A 20,173-nucleotide genomic window follows, 5' to 3' on the forward strand; every position below is an offset into this window, starting at 1 on the left:
CCCTTTTACTGAGTACCGATTGGGTGCCAAGTCTAGGTTAGGTGCTTTATGTGTGTTTATCTCGGCTTTCGTGCTGATAACATCATTGGGTCAAGGTGCAGTGTAAATAAAGAAGGATGTAAATAAATGCTAGGTAAAGTTATTCCCATTTTATGTATGAGGAAACAGAAATTCACAGCATGACTTGCCCCAAATGATACAACTAAAAAGTAATGGGGCCCTGTTCAATTTCTGCACTCTCAGCCAGGAACGAATGGCTACAGGTAGAGGAGAGGCAGCAGGCAACAAGAGCAATTGGATGATGCTTTGTGGTTTAATGAAGGACAGGACTTTCACCTACATTAACTCTTTTGGATCACCTGCTCCACCTACCATAAGAGGCTGATTCTCACAACAGCCTCTTATGGTAAGTGGAGCAGGTGATACAATCTTTATTCTACAAGTAAAGATTACAGGGCTCAGAGAATTTAGGGACCTACCCAAGGTTGCCCAGCTAGCCAGTGGTAGATTGGCACCCAATCGGTACTTTGACCCCTGGCTTTCTGACAGCAAGCACCTCTTTTGGCAGCAGGCATGGGGCAAGGAGAACAGCAGGGGCCTGGGGCAGGTGTTGACAGATGAATGTAGACATGGGGAAAGCAAGCCCAAAACCCCTCACCAAGGAAATATAATGCTCTTTTATTAAAAAAAAAAAAAAATCTTCTCAAGCTTTCGAGATGCACAGAAGAGGCCTGGTGCAGTGGCTCATGCCTGTAATCCCAACACTTTGGGAGGCCAAGGCAGGTGGATCACTTGAGGTCAGGAGTTTGAGACCAGCCTGGCCAACATGGTGAAACCCCACCTCTGCTAAAATACAAAAATTTAGCCGGACATGGTGGCTGGCACCTGTAATCTTAGCTACTTAGGAGGCTAAGGCAGAGAATTGCTTGAACCCAGGAGGCAGAGGTTGCAGTGAGCCAAGATCACACCACTGCACTCCAGCCTGGGCTACAGAGTGAGACTCCGTCTCAAAAAACAAAACAAAACAAAACAAAAAGATGCACAGAAGAAAGCAAGCCCAGTGTATTAGTCTGTTCTCACGCTGCTAAGAAAGACATACCTGAAACTGGGTAATTTATAAGGAAAGAGGTTTAATGGACTCACAGTTCCACATGGCTGGGGAGGCCTCACAATCATGGCGGAAGGCAAAGGAGGAGCAAAGTCACGTGTTACATGGCAGAAGGCAAAAGAGCATGTGTGGGGGATCTCTCCTTTATAAAACTGTCAGATCTCGTGGGACTTATTCACTATCATAGAATAGCACAGGAAAGGCCTGCCACCATTAATCAATTACCTCCCACCAAGTCCCTTCCATGACACATGGGATTTGGGTGGGGACACAGCCAAAGCATATCACCTAGGTTGATGACAGAAGCAGCAGAGGTGCCTAGGACAGAGCACATCACTCCTGCCACAAGCATGTGCTGGAAATGCCTCCAGTCAAGTATCGTTAGAACAATCGTTTCCTGGCTATTTAAACTCCACTTAAGTCAAGGACCAGCTCGTTCCAGGCCAGGCTTTGCCTGCTAATTAACAATTCACCTGCTGGTTACTAGTTCCCACAGGGCCTCAATGAGACCAAATCCTCCAGCTGGGAGGTCCTCTTTTTTTTCCAGCACTGCTAATTCAGATTTGTTGCCCGTCTGAAGCCTGGCTGAGAAGTTGTTCCCCTGAAGCCCCCTTAGTTGCCCCAGGGATTCTAGATGCCCTCAACATTCAAGCCAACATTCATCATCTGTCAACAGGTGGTGGACATGTAGTTTTATGATTGTACTCAAGTTCCTCCGAGTTTTGTTTTTTCAACCCAGACATTAAGAAATCCATACTTCCTATAGAGGATTTAAGAAATAGAAAAGTGGCATGAACTTGGGAGGCGGAGCTTGCAATGAGCCGAGATCATGCCACTGCACTCCAGCCTGGATGACAGAGTGAGACTCCATTTAAAAAAAAAAAAAAAAAGGAAAAAAAGAAAAGAAAAGAAATAGAAAAATGAAATTAAAAAAAACATAAAAGACATTAAGAAACCCAGAAGCACAAACACAACTTCTCCAGTATTTTCCAAGCCTGGCTATGGATCAAATTCACCCAAGCACCTTAAAAGAATATACAGAAACAGAAAGGATTCTGCAGCAGAGAACCACGTTAAACATTACTTGGATGCCATCAGCAAAATGCAGACTCTGGAAAAAAAAAGAGAGAGAGAGAGATGAAGGAAGATGAAGGGAGAACTTGTACATTAAAAGAGACTTAAGAAACATTAACAACCAATGGAATGTTTGAACTTAGTTGGTTCCCATTTCAATCAAACATAAGATAAAAACGACAAATGAAAAAAGAAAATTTGGGACATTTGGGAGATAATTAAAATTTTAAACACTGGCTATATGATATTAAAGACTTCTTATTATTTCTATTTAAATGTAATAATGGTATTGTGGTTATATTTTGAAAAGATTTCATATCTTGAAGAGAAATGTACTGAAATATTTTTGGCTAAAATGATGTGTCTAGGAATTGCTTCAATATGGAGGAGAGTGAGTGGAAATCCAGATGAAGCAGGAATGGCTATCAGTCGATGATTTTTACAGCTGGATGTTAGGTTCATGGAGGAAAGTGGGGTTCATTATACTTTTTGTTCTACATCAGTATGTGTGTGAAATTTTCTATAATAAAAGTTTAATCTCCCCAGTTTTTTTAACTATTCTATTTATTTTATCCTCATCCTTTAACACACCTATATACACGGAACTTCCTGTGTAAAATGTTTATTGAGTGTTTATTCCCCAGAGGAGAAGCAAAGAGGAAGTAAGAGTAGGGTATTTTTGAACTATGTACAAATACAACCAGTTTCAGACCCTTTTATATGATCTATACTCATTCTAGACTAAGCCACATAGTAGAGCTGTTCCTGAAGTCAGATCAGCCTGGTTACCTCTAAAAGACCAAAAGACTAAACTAAAACTAAAACAGCCTTTTTTTTCTTCTGTGGAAGTATACATGTGTGTTTGCATGTGCACGTGTACCAAACGGCTGTCATGTACCTTTGGGCAGGCTGTGCACTGCACAAGGTTGTCACATCTAAGGGGGTATGCTTCACCTCAACACATTGTAGATCTATATATTTATTGTGACAACAGTCTTGTAAGTGGCAGCAAAATGTCTTCTAACAAAATTGGTATTTTTGATAACTTTCCAAAAGATGGAAGCAAAAATATCTTAAAGTAGGGGCTTCTTTTCTAATTATGTACTTACAGTGTGGGCTAGCAGTGGACCTGAACTGACTGTCTTGCCTGAGTTTGAATCTCTTCCCCCAAACTCACTCACTGAGTTGTTATTTAATAGCCTTGAGTTCAAGTTTCACAAGTTATTTAACAGTCTTGAGTTCAAGTTTCTTCATCTGTAAAATGGGATGATAATATTATGTACCCTGAGAGCACTGTTCAGAGCATTAAATGCATATAGACAGTATCTGGCCCATAGGAAGTCTTCAAAAAGTGTTAGGGATTAGCTATTACCACATCTGTTCACCCATATCAAATTTTATAGGTGTCAGTATGCTGCGTTATTCATAAACTCAACTAATAAATTTTGCAGTGGACTGAAAAAAGACAGTCTCCACTATTTTATGAATCCAAACTATTTTTAAAAGAGGATTTTCCCCTAACCATCAGTTCTGAAAAATGCAGGGAAGCTCAAGCTCCAGGTAAGCAGCCAGGGTTTCTAAGCCTCTCTGCGCACAGAAGCTGTGTGCATATGCTAATGAGGAACCCTTTGAAGAAAAGTGCTGGGGTTTTTCCATCGCTCTAACTACTTGGCTAGTAAGCCTTTAATGATGGGAAAAGACCCAGTGAGAGTTGCCAGCCACAAAAGGGGTTTTACCTCACAGGCAGAATAGAGTCAAAATGCTTCAAGAGGTTAAAAGTCTATTTTTAAAAGGAAAGAACACAGAGTATGCCTTTAACTTGATGTTAAAAATAAACTCAGCCGCCTCCTCTGCGTTTCCCACCCTCTCCCACTGTCCTTCCGTCCCCTGCACTGCCCTAAAGGAAAAAGAGTGCTTTTGTTTCATTTTTATTTTTCTCATGCGCTTTTCTTTCATTATTATTTGTTTACTCTTAGCCAAACTTGTTTTTCCGTTCACAAAACAAGTTGCATTTTTCTCTTAAAAATTCCTCGGGGATTCCCAGGAAGCAAGACAGATTATCAATTAGAACTAGCCCGTGTCAGGATGAGTAAAAGATTCGCAAGGAGATAAGCAAAGCGGAGCCCTTACGGCATCCCTTGTGCCCAGAAAGTATCTGCAGGGGACGTTGTTCAAGCAAGAGGGCCTTTTATTTATTTTTTATTTTTTTATTTTATTTATTTTATTTATTTATTTATTTATTTATTTATTTTTGAGATGGAGTTTCACTTTTGTTGCCCAGGCTGGAGTGCAGTGGCGCAATCTCGGCTCACTGCAACCTCTGCCTCCCGGGTTCAAGCGATTCTCCTGCCTCAGCCTCCCAAGTAGCTGAAATTACAGGCATGCACCACCACGCCCGGCTAATTTTGTATTTTTATAGAGATGGGGTTTCTCCATGTTGGTCAGTCTGGTCTCGAACTCTCAACCCCCATGATCCTCCTGCCTCAGCCTCCCAAAGTGCTGGGATTTGAATGCTTTTTCATATTGGGGTTTAAGTACAGACCCTTCTTGAGGCATGACTAGACATAGAAACACTACTTTGCTGAGCTGGCTTCAATAAATTCCATTAAGCAGCCATAAAATTCCAATAGATCAGATGTGCCAGTTTTTGTTCATGAAAAAGCTAATCTGTGTAGCAGAAAAGCTGCCAGCTGGAGTGGATAATCTGGATTTCTTATTGTATATTGATGGTGGAGGGATTTCAAGATCCCAGTGGAAGCCAAAGTTGTTGAAAGACAAGGAGACCCAGGCCTGTGCATAGTACTACGATTTCACTGGAGGGAAATGTAAGAGATGAAGGGGTGGCTGAAGGCTTGAGACCCTGTTTACTTAAAAATATTTTTTTAAAAAAAGAAAAAGAAAGACAGCCCTTAGGCAATATAAGATAAAGGAAAAAACAGCAAAAATCATTTTAAGAAATAAAATTCTGCCAGCGTGGTGGTAAACACCTGTAATCCCAGCACTTTGGGAGGCCAAGGCGGAAGGATCACTTGAGCCCAGGAGTATGAGACCAGCCTGGGCAACATGGCAAAACCCCATCTCTACAAAGATACAAAAATTAGCTGAACGTGGTGGCATGCACCTGTAGTACCAGATACTCTGAGGGGGTGGGGGAGGCTGGGCGGGGGGGAATGGCTTGAGCAGGGTAGAGAGAGACCTGAAAGGAAGGAAGGAAGGAAGGAAGGAAAGAAGGAAGGAAGGAAGGGAAGGAGGGAGGGAGGGAGGGAGGAAGGAAGGGAAGGAGGGAGGGAGGGAGGGAGGAAGGAAGGAGAGAAAGAGAGAAAGAAAGGAAGGAGGGAGGGGAGGAAGGAAGGAGAGAGAAAGAGAAGGAAGGAGGGAGGGAAGGAAGGAAGGAAGGGAGGGAGGGAGGGAAGGGAAGGGAAGGGAAGGGAAGGGAAGGGAAGGGAAGGGAAGGGAGGGAGGGAAGGGAAGGGAGGGAGGGAGGGAGGGAAAGGAAGGAGGGAAAAGGAAAGAAAAGAAGAAAAGAAAGAAAAAGCTCTAGCTGGGTGTGGTGGCTTGTGCCTGTAGTCCAGCTATTGGGCAGGCTGAAGCAGGAGGATCACTGGAGCCCAGGAGTTTGAGGCCAACCTGGGCAAAGTAGCAAGACCCCATCTTTTTAAAAAATTAGAAAACAAAGTTCTTGTCTAGGGTTGGCCTCTAACTTGCAGCATGACCTCAGTCCAGTGATTTTCTTCCCTACAATTTCTTTTTCACAAAATCAAATCCCTCTCTTCTTAGATCTATTCTTTAATAGGAATATATAATTGATAAATTACATATAATTGATAACTAGATATTACATCAGAGCACTTAATAAGTGAAAATCACAGTACAAATGCATGCTTAAACACTGTTGAAATTTAATGAAGTAATTTTGACACATGTCTAGAAAGTCAGAAGGGAAATTTTGTTACTGAAGGTTGAGTTTGAGCCAACTATTTTCCAATTTTCATGAAAGTGAAGCACTGTAATACAAAAGCATGCCTAGGGACACTAGCACCTAACCCAATATGCCTTGACAAATGAGTAAAGGAAGAATGCCAAGATTTCCAGCCTGCAAAGCTTTGCCTCTAGTGAATCTATGGCCTTCTTGCAAGGGATCTTCTAGTTTATAAGCTCACCAACATGATTTGAGACCAGTGAAAATGCTATTTTCACCACATGTATATGCCAACATTTTCAAATGTATGTAGATTGGTTGTGACTAATAAAATACAATAAAAAATCATAAATTTATCATTTGTATATATATTAATAAAATACAGACTCACTTAAAACATTACCAAATTTGAGTCAATTGTCAACATCTATTTCTTAATCAACCAATTCTAAAATTACAATTTCTTCCAGCTGGGAACTCCGGAGTTTAATATACTATAGCTTTTCATCATAAATTGATTATGCTAATCTCTGCTGGATTAGTTCATTCTAGAAAGTGATGGAACATTGATACTTTGAGTTACTTGAGTGCCAGTAACTCAAAGTGCTTCGCTAAAGCAAAGCCAGGAATCAACTCTATGATTAAAAACATTTGAGTCAATAACTATTTATTTACTTATTTGTGTTGTCCTGGGAAGGCTTGAGGATGGCTTACCAAGATGCACAAAATTCAGCAAGATACAATCAGTTAAATAAAAGTGATGGGGGAAAAAGATAGGATAGAAAAATGAGTAGCAGGGCTGTGGTTAGGACATAAAAGGCGTTCTGTGAAATCCCACATTCTTCCAAGTGCTGGCCTATTTGGCTCTGCCCTTTGTAAGCAGTCAAAGGGAAGAGGAAACCATTATTAGATACATAACTCATATTATCTGTTAATAAATATATATATAAGCTTCTTATAAGAAGCCCAACTGTTTCTGCTGGAAAGATGAGAGAAACTTCAAGAAATGGCAGCATCCCCAACAACATACCAGTTGCAACAGATCAAAAACTCAGTTTTAGTCCATGTCCTCATGCCAAAGCCTGATTCAGTAACTAATTTTTTACAGACTTTCTCTAATGATGAAAAAGTACTTTTCCAACACTCAGTGAAAATGATCTTTTCCCTCTTGTTTAAGTGGGGAAACAGAGGCAGAGAAGAGTGAATTGCTTCCACTTCATATACTAGGTCAATTGCTAAGATAAAAGTAGAAATAATTTGTCCTAGCTAGATATAATTACCTCCAGATGTGCATTTGCAGATTATATTATGATTATGAAGTGCTCTTGAGGACTCCTTAATGGTGTAATGGTGACCTTTTACTCCATTTCATTTTCTCTTCCATCCCCCTGATGCAATTTTCCTCACCCTGACTCTTATCCTCTTGCTTTGGTCACCACTGAGCACTCAAGGATGTAGAAAATAGATGGCCTCTACAAGGCGGAGGTCCAGGGGAAGCCATCACAGAGATGGATGAAATGGCAGAGCTGGAACACTCGGGCATGCACTATGGAGATGGCCTGGAATGAGTTTCTGGAAAGAGGCTGGGCCTCCAGCACCTCACTGCTGACCAAGAAGTCCAGAAGCACGTCTGTGCAACTTCCACTTCCATGGCGCCAGCAAATCACCAGGCCATTTAATAATTCACGAAGCAAATCGTACTGAGTGCCTTCCAAGGCACCAAGTGCTGAGCCTGTACTAGAGAATCAAAGGCAAAAAAGGCACAGGTGTGTCCCCCTAGAAACTGTAGCTTAGCTGGAAGATAGTCCATCACACAGGAATTTTAATATGGCATACACACGTTGACTCTGGAATCAAATTCGTGAGTCCTACTTCCACTTTTGCTATGTGAGTAAGTCAAACTCTTGGGGCTTCAGTTTTATCATCTGTAAAATGGAGATAGCAACTACCTTCTAGAGAAAGAGCCTAGAACAGTGCTGGGCACAGTTCCCACGCCCAGACCACTGCCTTCTCCTGGGATCCTTATCTCTGTAAGAATGACCAAAATTTACTGTGCTTATGATAGTCCAGGCACTATCCAAAATATTTGAAGTGTGTCAACTCATTTTCCCTTTATCATAGCCCCATACAGAGGATATCACTATTATTTCCATTTTACACATCTGAGACACGTGATTCAGTGCCTGGCCGCAGGTTCTCAGAGTGGCAGTGTACATCAGTGGTTAAGGGGGCACGCTCTGGGGCCAAACTACCTAGACCTTGCAACTTAGAAGTTGCCAGAGCTTGGAAAAAGTAATGAACTTCTCTGGGCCTATCTTCTACCTATTTCTCTCAGTTTGTTCCCCATCTTTACCGTGACCTCTGCAGACTACATTTTCCCAGGCTCCTGCCAATGAGTGTCTGGTTAGCTCAGCCAACGGGAAGCAGTGGTGGAGCTTAGCAGTAGGACAAGGGAATGTCAGGGTACTTAAGCCCCTCTCAGTTTGGGGTGGCTGCTCTGATAGTGGCTGCACCTCCTCTAGAGCTCCAGTTCCCGCTGGGCAGTCCCAGTGCCTCAGCTCTGGTGACATCCCCACTTCCTTCTGTCCCTCCAACCTGGAGCAGCAGCTTCCTACTGTTTCTCATCTTTGGATTATCTTGCATCCTCCATTTGTTTTTTGTGTTCTTGCAACAGCCTTATAGTCAGAGCCCCGTGTCAAACTTCCTCTGGTGAACTACTAGAGTGGCAGATGCACTGTGCTCCAACAGTCTCATCTGCTAAGTGGAAATAATAATTGTGTCTACCTCATGTGGTTTTTGCAAAATTAAATGAGTTAATATATTTAAAGTGCTTGGGACAAGCCATGGCACACAGAGTGACAGCTATTCTGGAACACATAGCCAAGGCACCAAAGTCACTTTCTAGACCCCCGAGAGGAGATCCCCAAAGCCTTTGAGGATGAATAGGAGTCAAGCAGGTGCAGAGAAGATGGAAGGACATTCGGGCTGTCTTAGTCCCTTTGTGTTGCTAGAAAGAAAGACCAGAGGCTGGGTGATTTACAAAGAAAAGAGATTTCTTTGGCTCATGGTTCTGCAGGCTGTACAAGAAGCATGGTGCCAGCATCTGTTTCTGATGAGGTCTTCAGGCTGCTTCCACCCATTTTGGAACGTGAAGGGGAGCTGATGTGTGCAGAGATCACATCGCGAGAGAGGAAGGGAGCAAGCAGAGGGGAAGGAGGAGCCAGACTCTTTTTAACAACCAAATCTTGTGGGACCTAAGAGTAAGCACTGATTACCACAAGAATGGCACCGTGCCATTCATGAGCCATCTGCCCTCATAACCAAACACCCCCCATGAGACCCCACCTTCAACACTGGGGATCAAATTTCAACACGTGATTTGAAGGAGACAAGTATCCAAACTGTATCATACGCAAAGAGATCAGACAACTAAGTGGCCAAGAGGTGAGAGAGAGAAGGGGGCCTTCCGGGGCCAGGAAAGGGAAGAAACGCAGGAAGACTGGGGCATGCTGACAGAGCAAGGGGAGGGGATGGAGTCAGGGAGAAGGATGAGGCTGGAGAGAACAGAGCCCAGAGCAAACCTTTTCAGGCATAGTGGAGTCCAGACTTTGCCCTGACAATGGGAAACCACTGGAGCTTTTCACTGAAGTGACACATTTGAATTTATGTTTTAGAGAGATTTCTTTGGCTGCAGTATGGAAAATAGATGGGGTGGAAAGGAGAGATGAGAGAACAGCAGGAAGAGCTGTTAGGAAGCCATTGTAAGTGCCCAGGCAAGAGATAATAGCTTGGACTACAGTAGTGACCCGGGAGCAAAAAATAAAAAAATAAAATAATAAAAAGGCTCAAGTTATTCAGGAGGTAAAAGGAACTGGATTGGCATTGGATTGGATGTGGGAGCCAGGGGAGAAGATGACATCAAAAATGATGCTCCAGTTTTTAACTTGGGTAAATGTACAACAGCAAGCAGCCCAGCCAAGTGATTAGAAGCGTGGGCTACGGTTTCAGCAGCCTGCATTCAAAGTCTGGCTCTGTCCACAGCTAGCTTTTGAACCTGAGGCAAGGCACCAATTCACTGGGTGCCTCAGAGTATAAGAGAGGGATAATAATTGTATCTTCTGTACAGGGCTCTGGAAAAGGTTAAATGAGGTAAAGTATGTCAAATGCTTGGAACGGAGCCTAGAATATCACAAGCACAGTAAATCTTGGCCACTATTACATAGACAAGATCTCAGGAGCAGGCATAGTTTGTGCGGGTGGGAGCATCATGAGTTGGGTTCAAACATACTGAGTTTGAGACATCTAGGGAACCACGGAACAAGTTTTGGGCTGGAGATGTAGATTTCATTTGAGAGCTGCCAGCAGTTGAGATGATAATTTGAAGCCATGGGAATGGAGGCAATTGTCCAGGGAGTGTAGGTAAAGTGAGAATAGATAAGTGCCAAAGGGCACAGTCTGGGTATGTCAACATTTAAGTGACAATTTCAGAAAGAGAAGCCAAGGAAGAAACCAGAGAAAAGCAGTTGGAGAAGCAAGAAGGCAACCAGAAGTGGTCCTGGTACAGCTGTGATGGGGACACAATGACGAAACAGCAGGAACTGGCACCGAGAGTTATTGGTGTAGCTTGGGCTCTCCCCTCATCATCCTCTCCAGCTGGGAGTCATGTGATAGAAGCAAGAAGCCTGTCTCAGCGCACATGTAAAAGAGCAAACTCCAGACACCCACGTCTTATCTGTGCTGACCCACAAGCGTGAGGTGGCCCATGTTGGTGACTGGAAATGACACCATCCAATTTTTCTGGCCACTATGTTGCACCCCTGATTTTTTCCTTCGTATGACAGACTTCACAGCAAATACTCCTACTGAGTCCAAACAACCGCTACGATTGAGAACAAGCACCAATCCGCCACCCACCTTCTCCTGGAAATAAGGTGATGTGTAGGTTCCTCATCTGCTTTCCAGTGTCCACAAACCCATCTGAGTACTTGCAACTTTAAATTTTTCTTTTTTTTTTTCTGTTACAGACACTGATTCCAGAAGAGTGTTCCATATGATATGCTTTTTAAAATTTATTATTTATTATTTTTATTTTTTTGAGACAGAGTCTCGCTCTGTCACCGAGGCTGGAGTGCAGTATCACAATCTCAGCTCACTGCAACCTCTGCCTCCTGGGTTCAAGCGATTCTCCTGCCTCAGCCTCCTGAGTAGCTGGGATTACAGGCACGCACCACCACACCCAGCTAATTTTTGTATTTTTAGTAGAGATGGGGTTTCACCATGTTGCCAACGCTGGTCTCGAACTCCTGACCTCAAGTGATCTGCCCACCTTGGCCTCCTAAAGTGCTGGGATTACAGGTGTGAGCCACCGCGCCTGGCCCATATACTAAATTTATTAGAACCTCCAAACCTGGCCAAAGGCCTCACTCATAAGATTCTGGTGGCGATGCCAGCATATGCTGGGCTCAGAGGAGGTCTTCAGATACCAGGAGGATTACTCTAATTCAACGCAGAAATGTTGTGAAACTGCTTTATATTCTGTCTAGCACAAGTAAGTGGGGGTTACTATTTTTATAATCATCATAAGAGCCTTCAACTACATAATTTTGGGAAGTGGTGATAAAAAACAGAGTACTTCTCCCTTGAATTCTACCACCCCCAAACTTTTATTAACATCCAATTAATTTTCTTAGAAAAGTTCAGCATGAAGCTCTCTGCAGCACTTTGGCACAGTAGTATCTATGCATTTGGAATGACACAGTAATTTCTTATCCTAGGGAAAAAAAAATTACTCTGTCAAAATGAATCTTTTAGCCTAAGATGAACTGGTTCCATTTCTCATTTCTCTTTTCTCAAGGTTATTGGGTTGCTGAACTCCCACGAACCAAAAAGAAAACACTGAATGGTATCCAAACCAGCCTGGGAGGGACAGCGAGAAAAGCCAGAACCAAGGCTGACCAGCCTGAATGCTGGTAAATGTTATCAAGGTAACAACTTCTCATGTATCGGTATGTGACCAATAAAAAGGGAATGTGCTTGATTAGCAAAAAGAATCTCCATGAAAAATAAGGCATATTAGCATGATGACTTTATTATACAGCAATAACATAAATGGCAATCCACTCTCGTAGAATATTTGTGTTGAAATTAGGAAATGGCAGCAGATTCAAACACAAGAGCTAATGGAAGCCCTAAATATAGATGATATTCCATCTGGCTGCCAAAAGCCTGCCTCAGCACATTAACCAGAAGACCAAACCAGAGAAGGGAAATAGCTTTAAAAGTGCAAAAGAGAAAAGAGATTCACTCAGAATTTTATCTGGTAAAAAAAAAAAAAACATCTAGTCATAGGATGAGGAGTCATCTGTTTCATGGACTATTTATGACTCAGATGTTAATTCGGATGCTGTCTTTAAATACATGGCGAGAAGAGAGAAATTTTCCCCCTTTATTTAGGCTTGAAAGAGTTTTGTTGAAGCAGGTAGCTCACAGCTGGTAAGTGGCATTCAGTTGTTTAAAATAATTTATATGATTTGGCTTTCGTATTTGCTACATTTGCACAATAAACAGAGCTGCTGTTTTGATTCTTCCAAAACCATTTTAAACTCTAGCACCATGGGGACCATGTACCCTTAGCATTTTGCAAGAGTTATACTTTGCACTAAATGAACAGCAAGCCTGTGTTTACAAAACAAAATTATTTTTTTCCAGTTTCAGTTTTGCTTATTAACAAAGTAGATATTTCTCAAGTCAAAATTTCTCCTTTGTTTATGGTTGGAGATCTTGGCCCTGATGAAAAAACAAAAATCCACTGATGAGTACAGAAAATCACCACCATGCAGAAATCTCTCTTTACAACAATCCTGTGGCTCACAGAGCCATCGTGATTGCCAGTGTCCTCGTAGAAAGTCAACAATAGCTATTTGCAGTTGATTCAGTTTCTCTGTTTAGGAGATTTTTTGTAGCGTAAATAGATTACAGTGTTTGCAAAAATGTGCATTTATGGTTGACCCTTATGCTTCTCAGAATCTGTTTGGAGTACTAAGGCATGCTATCCTGGGTGTGTTGATTTCTCTTTGTGCAAACTCTGCTGAAAACCAAGGGCAATCAACAGGATGAAGAAAGTTTAATTCAGGACCTGGGTTGATAGAGATTACCTCTAGGTCTAAGGTCAGGGATGCTTTACTCCCCTTTGTTAGAATCTCCAGGGAAACCCTAACTCCCAGATATTAATCATATCTGTAGAACCCTGCTTAAAACCTTCCAGTGGCTCTGAATTAGTTTTAAATAAAACTCCTTATCCTAGCTGATAACACACTATACAATCTGACCTCTGTTCAGACCTTACCAGACCTATTATGCGCTGTTTATCCTGAGGCCTCTCACCTTGACCTGCAGAAGGCTGTCTTCTCCCTTTGTCTTCACGTGACCTTTCCTCTGTGTGTAACTGTGTCCTAATCTCTCTCTTCTTAGAAGGACACCAGTCTTACTGGGTGAGGGCCCACCCAGAGGACCTCTTTTTTGCCTTAATTACCTCCTTAAAGGCCCCATATTCAAAGACAGTCACATTCTGAGGTACTAAGGGTTAGGACGTCAACATATGAATTTTGGGGGGCTATAATTTGCCTATTCTGCACATTTCATATAAATGGAATCGAACAAAATGCGGCCCATTGATTCTGGCTTCTTTCACTTAGCACAACGTTTTCAAGGTTCATCCAAGTGGTAGCAGGTATCAGTGACAGAGCAGGAGCACCATCATATGGGACAAACATTGCCATTTCAAGTTCCGGCTCCCTTTCTAATCTCAGGCATTTCAAGGAAATCACTTCTCTTCTAACAACAAGCAGCCAGAAAGAGCAGACAGTAAAACACAGATAAGACAGCTCGGGCATAGAAGGTGGGGGGAAAGTCTCTTGGGTAACTGCCAAACTTCACACTCATACAATGGGCCCCAGTAAAACAGTGGGCCCTAATAAGCACATCCCTTTCCCTTTAGGTGCACTAAGATAGGGAAGCTAAAAGCAGGCTTGGGTATGCCTGCAGCTGAAAAAAAAAAAAAAAAAAAAACAGTATGGAAACAAACACAAAAACTCCCTCCCAAATAAGCAAGACAAAGAAACACAGAAATATTCTGAGCCTGTGATAAGCTCTCCTGCCCTAAACCCTTAAATACTCTTAGTCTGTAACAGAGAGGGCCCCTGACCTAATTCAGCCAGAAGCCCCTCTCAGGTTTATTCTCCAAAATAAACCTGTCTTTAACTGCGAAGCCACTTTTCATGTTTCTTTCTTCCTTATTCAACTCTTTAACTATCAGTACTTTATTCTTTTTCATGACTGAATAGTATTTCATGGTACGGCTCTATCACATTTTATTTATCCATTCCTTAGCTGAGGGAGATTTGGATTGTATCCACTTTTTGCCTATTATAAATAATATTGCTACAAACGTTTGTGTACAAGTTTTTGTATGATCATATGTCTTCAGTTATCTTGAGCATATACCTAGGAGTGGAACATTCTGGGTCATAAACACACATAACTTTCTGTTTCCCTTTTTGAGGACCCACCAAACTGCTTTCCCCAGCAGCTGCATCATTTTACATTCCCACCAGCAATATATGAGGGCAGGGCATGTTTCTAGGGATTAGATAATCACAAACGAAGGGCACTGTCCTTTACAGCCTGCTGAAGTTCAAAAGAGAGAGGAAGAGACGTTCAAGTAAGGAAGAGATGTTTTATTAGGAATATGAAGGGTTCACAAAGTCCTGCTTACTTATTTTCAGCCAACTTTGCCATGGCATTATTTAATTCGCATTTTCACCTCATCTTCAATCTTAGCGCAAATAGCCTGGGTCTCAAGGCCATCTTTTCCCAACCAGTATAAGCACCTTCGAGACAGCATTCAATATGTGTCATTTTATTTCCTATTCAGTAGGGAAAATTAGGTCTTGCTTTGCCCACTCAGCTTTATTCCTGGAAATACACTTTTCAAAAAGTAGAAAGTTCAGTCTTGCTTTAAACCACCAAGCTGCCTGAATGGATTTCATCCATTATTTCGGGCTTTATTTTAAACTTTGCTTTTAATAGGCACAGAACCAATGCATATTTTAAACTTTTGACTCAGGCAAATTTTATATGTCCAAAAGACTCTTGGAAATTAAGCAGACATAAGGGGTACTGTGTGTGTGTGTGTGTGTGTATCACAGAATGAGGGGCACATGCTGCCAATTTAGTAATTAATTATCAACTAACAGAAGGTCACTACCTATACTGTCTGTGGCAGCCAGAGCCTCACCACACTGACAACAAGGTGCTGTGCCTCCCTGACAGAAAGTAACACAGATCGCCATTAATGGATAGACAAAAAAAACTCTGAATCTATGGTTATATGTGTGCTTCTTACAAATGGAGTAACAACAAATAGAAGAAATATATTTACAAATGAAAATGAACCTACATTTATTTACTTCACTAAAATTGTTTTTTTTTTCTTCTCATCAAAGACTTCTCTATTCATGCTACTCAACATCCCAAAAAGAATCAGCATAAGGCCACAAACTCAACAAAATTCCTTCTCCTGTTCATAAAACTCCTGTCCTGACTCCAAGTTCACACCCTAAATAAACAGGCAAGCCTGTGCTCTGCACCCTGAGGGGCAGTCTCCTAGGCTTTGTCCCTTTAGAGAGCCCATTTCCAAGGAGAGGCCGTCCATCTACCCAACTTTTCTCAAGGCCACATAGCTCCTCTCCAAAGACAACCATCCCCAGTGGTTCAGTTGATCCTGACGGCTGCGCCTACAGAGAAAGAAAGGAAGAGAGATGGGAGAGGAAGAGCTCCCAGGAGTCAGGATGCAAGGTGAAGCCAGCTGTTGATCAGCGGTCACTCAGCAGCTAGACCAGGCGACGCTCTCCTTCCGCAGGCTGTAGGCTGTGAGAATGTTCTGAGTGGCATTTAAGGATAGCTCCCGTGCAGCATGCCAGCTTCGGCAGGGCGTCCTATGGTAAGTCCCAAAAGGCAGAGGGAAAAGAATAACCAAGTGGAAGTGGGTCATTGTGCCATCTATCAGAGACAATGCATGTGAGAATGCTGCTACTAAATGAATGAAAAACTCTTTGTAAACTCAAAGTTTGTGGTTCTCTTTTTTTTTTTTTTTGAGACGGAGTCTCGCTCTGTCACCCAGGGTGGAGTGCAGTGGCGTGACCTCGGCTCACTGCAAGCTCCGCCTCCCGGGTTCACGCCATTCTCCTTCTTCAGCCTCTCCAAGTAGCTGGGACTACAGGCACCCGCCACCACGCCCGGCTAATTTTTTGTATTTTTAGTAGAGACGGAGTTTCACCGTGGTCTCGATCTCCTGACCTCGTGATCCGCCCGCCTCGGCCTCCCAAAGTGCTGGGGTTACACGCATGAGCCACTGCGCCCGGCCTAGTTTGTGGTTCTCAAACTTGAGCATGTATCTTTTTTTTGTTTTTTTTTTTTTTAATTAAAACACTGATTTACTTGGCCTTATTCTAGAAGTTGGATTCATTCGGTCTGGGGTAGAACCTGAAAATTTGCATTTCTAACATTGCATTTCCCAGAGGATCTGATACTGCGGGTCAGGGGCCACACTTGGAGAACTGCTTGCTAAAACACAGGATCCATGTCAGCTGAAGCTATAATGGGCAATCATGAGCCATGCCCAGACTGAGCAGTAAAAGGAAACAATATTACTATCTAAAACAAGCAAGAAAACAATAAAATATTTTAAAATAACAGAATATATAATGCTTGAGTTGCCATTAGCAAAGTGTTAGTGAGAGGTGACAGCATGCTGGCAGTCCTCACAGCCCTGGCTCGCTCTCGGCGCCTCCTCTGCCTGGGCTCCCACTTCGGCGGCACTCGAGGAGCCCTTCAGTCCACCGCTGCACTGTGGGAGCCCCTTTCTGGGCTGGTCAAGGCGGGGGCCGGCTCCCTCAGCTTGCAGGGAGGTGTGGAGGGAGAGGCGCGAGCGGCAACCGGGGCTGCGCGCGGCGCTTGCGGGCCAGCTGGAGTTCCGGGTGGGTGTGGGCTTGGCGGGCCCCGCACTTGGAGCAGCCAGCCAGCCCTGCCACCCCAGACAATGAGGGACTTAGCACCCAGGCCAGCGGCTGCGGAGGGTGTGCTGAGTCCCCCAGCAGTGCCAGCCCACCGGCGCTGCGCTCGATTTCTCACCGGACCTTAGCTGCCTTCCCGCGGGGCAGGGCTCGGGACCTGCAGCCCGCCATGCCTTTGCCTCCTACCCCCTCCATGGGCTCCTGTGCAGCCCGAGCCTCCCTGACGAGTGCCACCCTCTGCTCCACGGCACCCAGTCCCATCGACCACCCAAGGGCTGAGGAGTGCGAGCGTGCGGCACGGGACTGGCGGGCAGCTCCACCTGCAGCCCCGGTGCAGGATCCACTGGGTGAAGCCAGCTGGGCTCCTGAGTCTGGTGGAGATGTGGAGAACCTTTATGTCCAGCTCAGGGATTGTAAACACACCAATCAGCACCCTGTGTCTAGCTCAGGGTTTGTGGATGCACCAATCGACACTCTGTGTCTGGCTGCCCTGGTGGGGCCTTGGAGAACCTTTGTGTCAATACTGTGTATCTAACTGATCTGATGGGGACGTGGAGGACTTTTTTTTTTTTTTTTTTTTTTGAGACGGAGTCTCGCTCTGTCACCCAGGCTGGCGTGCAGTGGCGTGATCTCGGCTCACGGCAAGCTCCGCCTCCTGGGTTCATGCCATTCTCCTGCCTCAGCCTCTCTGAGTAGCTGGGACTACAGGCGCCCGCCACCACGCCCGGCTAATTTTTTGTATTTTTAGTAGAGACGGGGTTTCACTGTGGTCTCGATCTCCTGACCTCGTGATCTGCCCGCCTCGGCCTCCCAAAGTGCTGGGATTACAAGCGTGAGCCACCGCGCCCGGCCTACGTGGAGGACTTTTATGTCTAGCTCAGGGATGGTAAACGCACCAATCAGTGCCCTGTCAAAACAGACCACTGGGCTCTACCAATCAGCAGGACATGGGTGGGGCCAGATAAGAGAATAAAAGCAGGCTGCCCGAGCCAGCAGCGGCAACCTGGTCGGGTCCCCTTCCACACTGTGGAAGCTTTATTCTTTTGCTCTTTGCAATAAATCTTGCTACTGCTCACTCTTTGGGTCCACACTGCTTTTAAGAGCTGTAACACTCACTGCCAAGGTCTGCAGCTTCACTTCTGAGCCAGCGAGACCACGAACCCACCAGAAGGAAGAAACTCCGAACACATCCGAACATCAGAAGGAACAAACTCCAGACGCACCACCTTAAGAGCTGTAACACTCACCGCGAGGGTCCACGGCTTCATTCTCGAAGTTAGTGAGACCAAGAACCCACCAATTCCGGACACATTTGGATTACGTCCTCGAAGTCGGAAAAAGCAGAGGTTAACTAGACATTTTTGAACAAGCCCTGTCCTCTAACTCAGCAGAAAGGGAGACCAAGTCCATCATCCCCTCAGTAAACTATTGGCCCTGGAGCATTGGCTTTCCCTCTTCACAGATGAGGAGTTCCATTTTCTAACTCACACAGAGCAGGGAGAGGATAAGAGCTGAGGAAATGCCATCAGCCCTCAGCTGGTCACTGTCTCTACTAGTAGTGCCTCATATGGGTATAAGGCTTTATGGTTTTGAAGAGCTTTCCAGCGATCAAAACAATGTGACATGGGTGAAAGAACAGACAAATGGACCAACTGAACAGAATAGAGAGCCCAGAAAAAGACCCGCCCACATATAGTCAACTGAGCTTTGACAAAGGAGCAAAGGCAATACAGTGGAGAAAGGACAGTCTTTTCAATAAATGGTACTGGAACAACTGGACACCCGCATGCAGGAAAAAAATTAACTAGAATCTAAACCAAGACCTTACATCTCTTTCACAAAAATTACCTCAAAACAGATCAAAGACCTAAAGGTAAAAATGCAAAACTGTAACTGGTGACAGCCAGAAAGAAAAAAACAATAATTGAGTGACTACTAGTGCCAGCTATCGAGTTAAGTACTTTTAATAGCTTATTGCATTGATTCTAAACTCTGTACACAATGTATTATTCCCAAATTACAAGCGATGAATTTTTTTGCCAGTGATAAAGTATAATTTCTCTATGTTATTCCCTATAGAATCTGGAGCAGGAGCCTCACTCTCCTATCAAAAGGAGAAGAACCTGAAGAAAACACTTATCTTCCTTCTCTCTGCCTAGGGGCAGTGACCTTGAATTCAACCACCATCACCCCTTCCAGACACCAGAGGTGGGAGTCCCACAAGGCAGAAGGCGCCCCTGTGACCCATCCACTTCTCTTCTATGTTCTTTACCTCCTTGCTCAGGAAGCCATAAAGTTGAGCTGAGTAGAAGGTGAATTTCATTGCAAAGTTTACACAGACTCTGCTGACAGGTTCATGAAAACACTACTGAATATGTTACATACCACCAATGCTCACAGCACACCCAGTGTTGGAAGTGATACTTTTCCATTACCAGTAACCCTCCTTTTGTCCTAGGAGCTCACTGACAGCTAAAATCAGATGATATTTTTATATGGAACTTGCAATGTATTAAGTCCTTTTGCTCAGTGACCCAAAAAGGAACTAAACGGTACCCAGACTAGAAATCAATGTCAAATTATTCAAATAAATTCCACTTAAAGAATGGTGGCTTGGGAAGCGCTCAGCCAGAAAGAATTCTCCCAAGATTAGTTTACTGTGAAGTAGAAGGGAAGAACGTTTTAACTTTGGTTGGAAATCTGATGACATTACTTAGAAGGTGATGAAACATCCTCTAAGAAATGGTTCTGATCCACTGTAGGGCACCCCCCTCTCTCCTGCCACATTCCCCCATTTTACCCACCAAAGAGGTTCTTTGACAAGAGGCTAAGGAAACCAAGCAACATAAGATCTAATCGCAATTGAGTGCTGGAAATGTGTGGGGAGAAATCTGTAATTAAACTGAGCAATTAACTCCAGGAAGCTAACTGGGGCCAACTCTGACACTACTATAAAGGTATAAAATCTCCAGCATCTCATTTCTTTGTCCCTCTACCCAA

At 43.7% G+C, this 20,173-nt stretch overlaps 1 long non-coding RNA gene across 1 annotated transcript; it reads left to right on the top strand.

Annotated features, from left to right (window-relative positions):
• The first annotated feature begins 10,406 nt into the window (after window positions 1-10,406).
• On the top strand, window positions 10,407-19,779 carry LOC129460050 (uncharacterized). Its single transcript, XR_008650140.1, has 3 exons — window positions 10,407-11,032; window positions 11,956-12,085; window positions 19,253-19,779. It is a non-coding gene; the product is annotated as an uncharacterized lncRNA (long non-coding RNA).
• The last annotated feature ends 394 nt before the right edge of the window (window positions 19,780-20,173 follow it).

This window comes from Symphalangus syndactylus, chromosome 13 (genome assembly GCF_028878055.3).
Source record: "Symphalangus syndactylus isolate Jambi chromosome 13, NHGRI_mSymSyn1-v2.1_pri, whole genome shotgun sequence".
Classification (NCBI taxonomy): Eukaryota; Metazoa; Chordata; class Mammalia; order Primates; family Hylobatidae; genus Symphalangus; species Symphalangus syndactylus.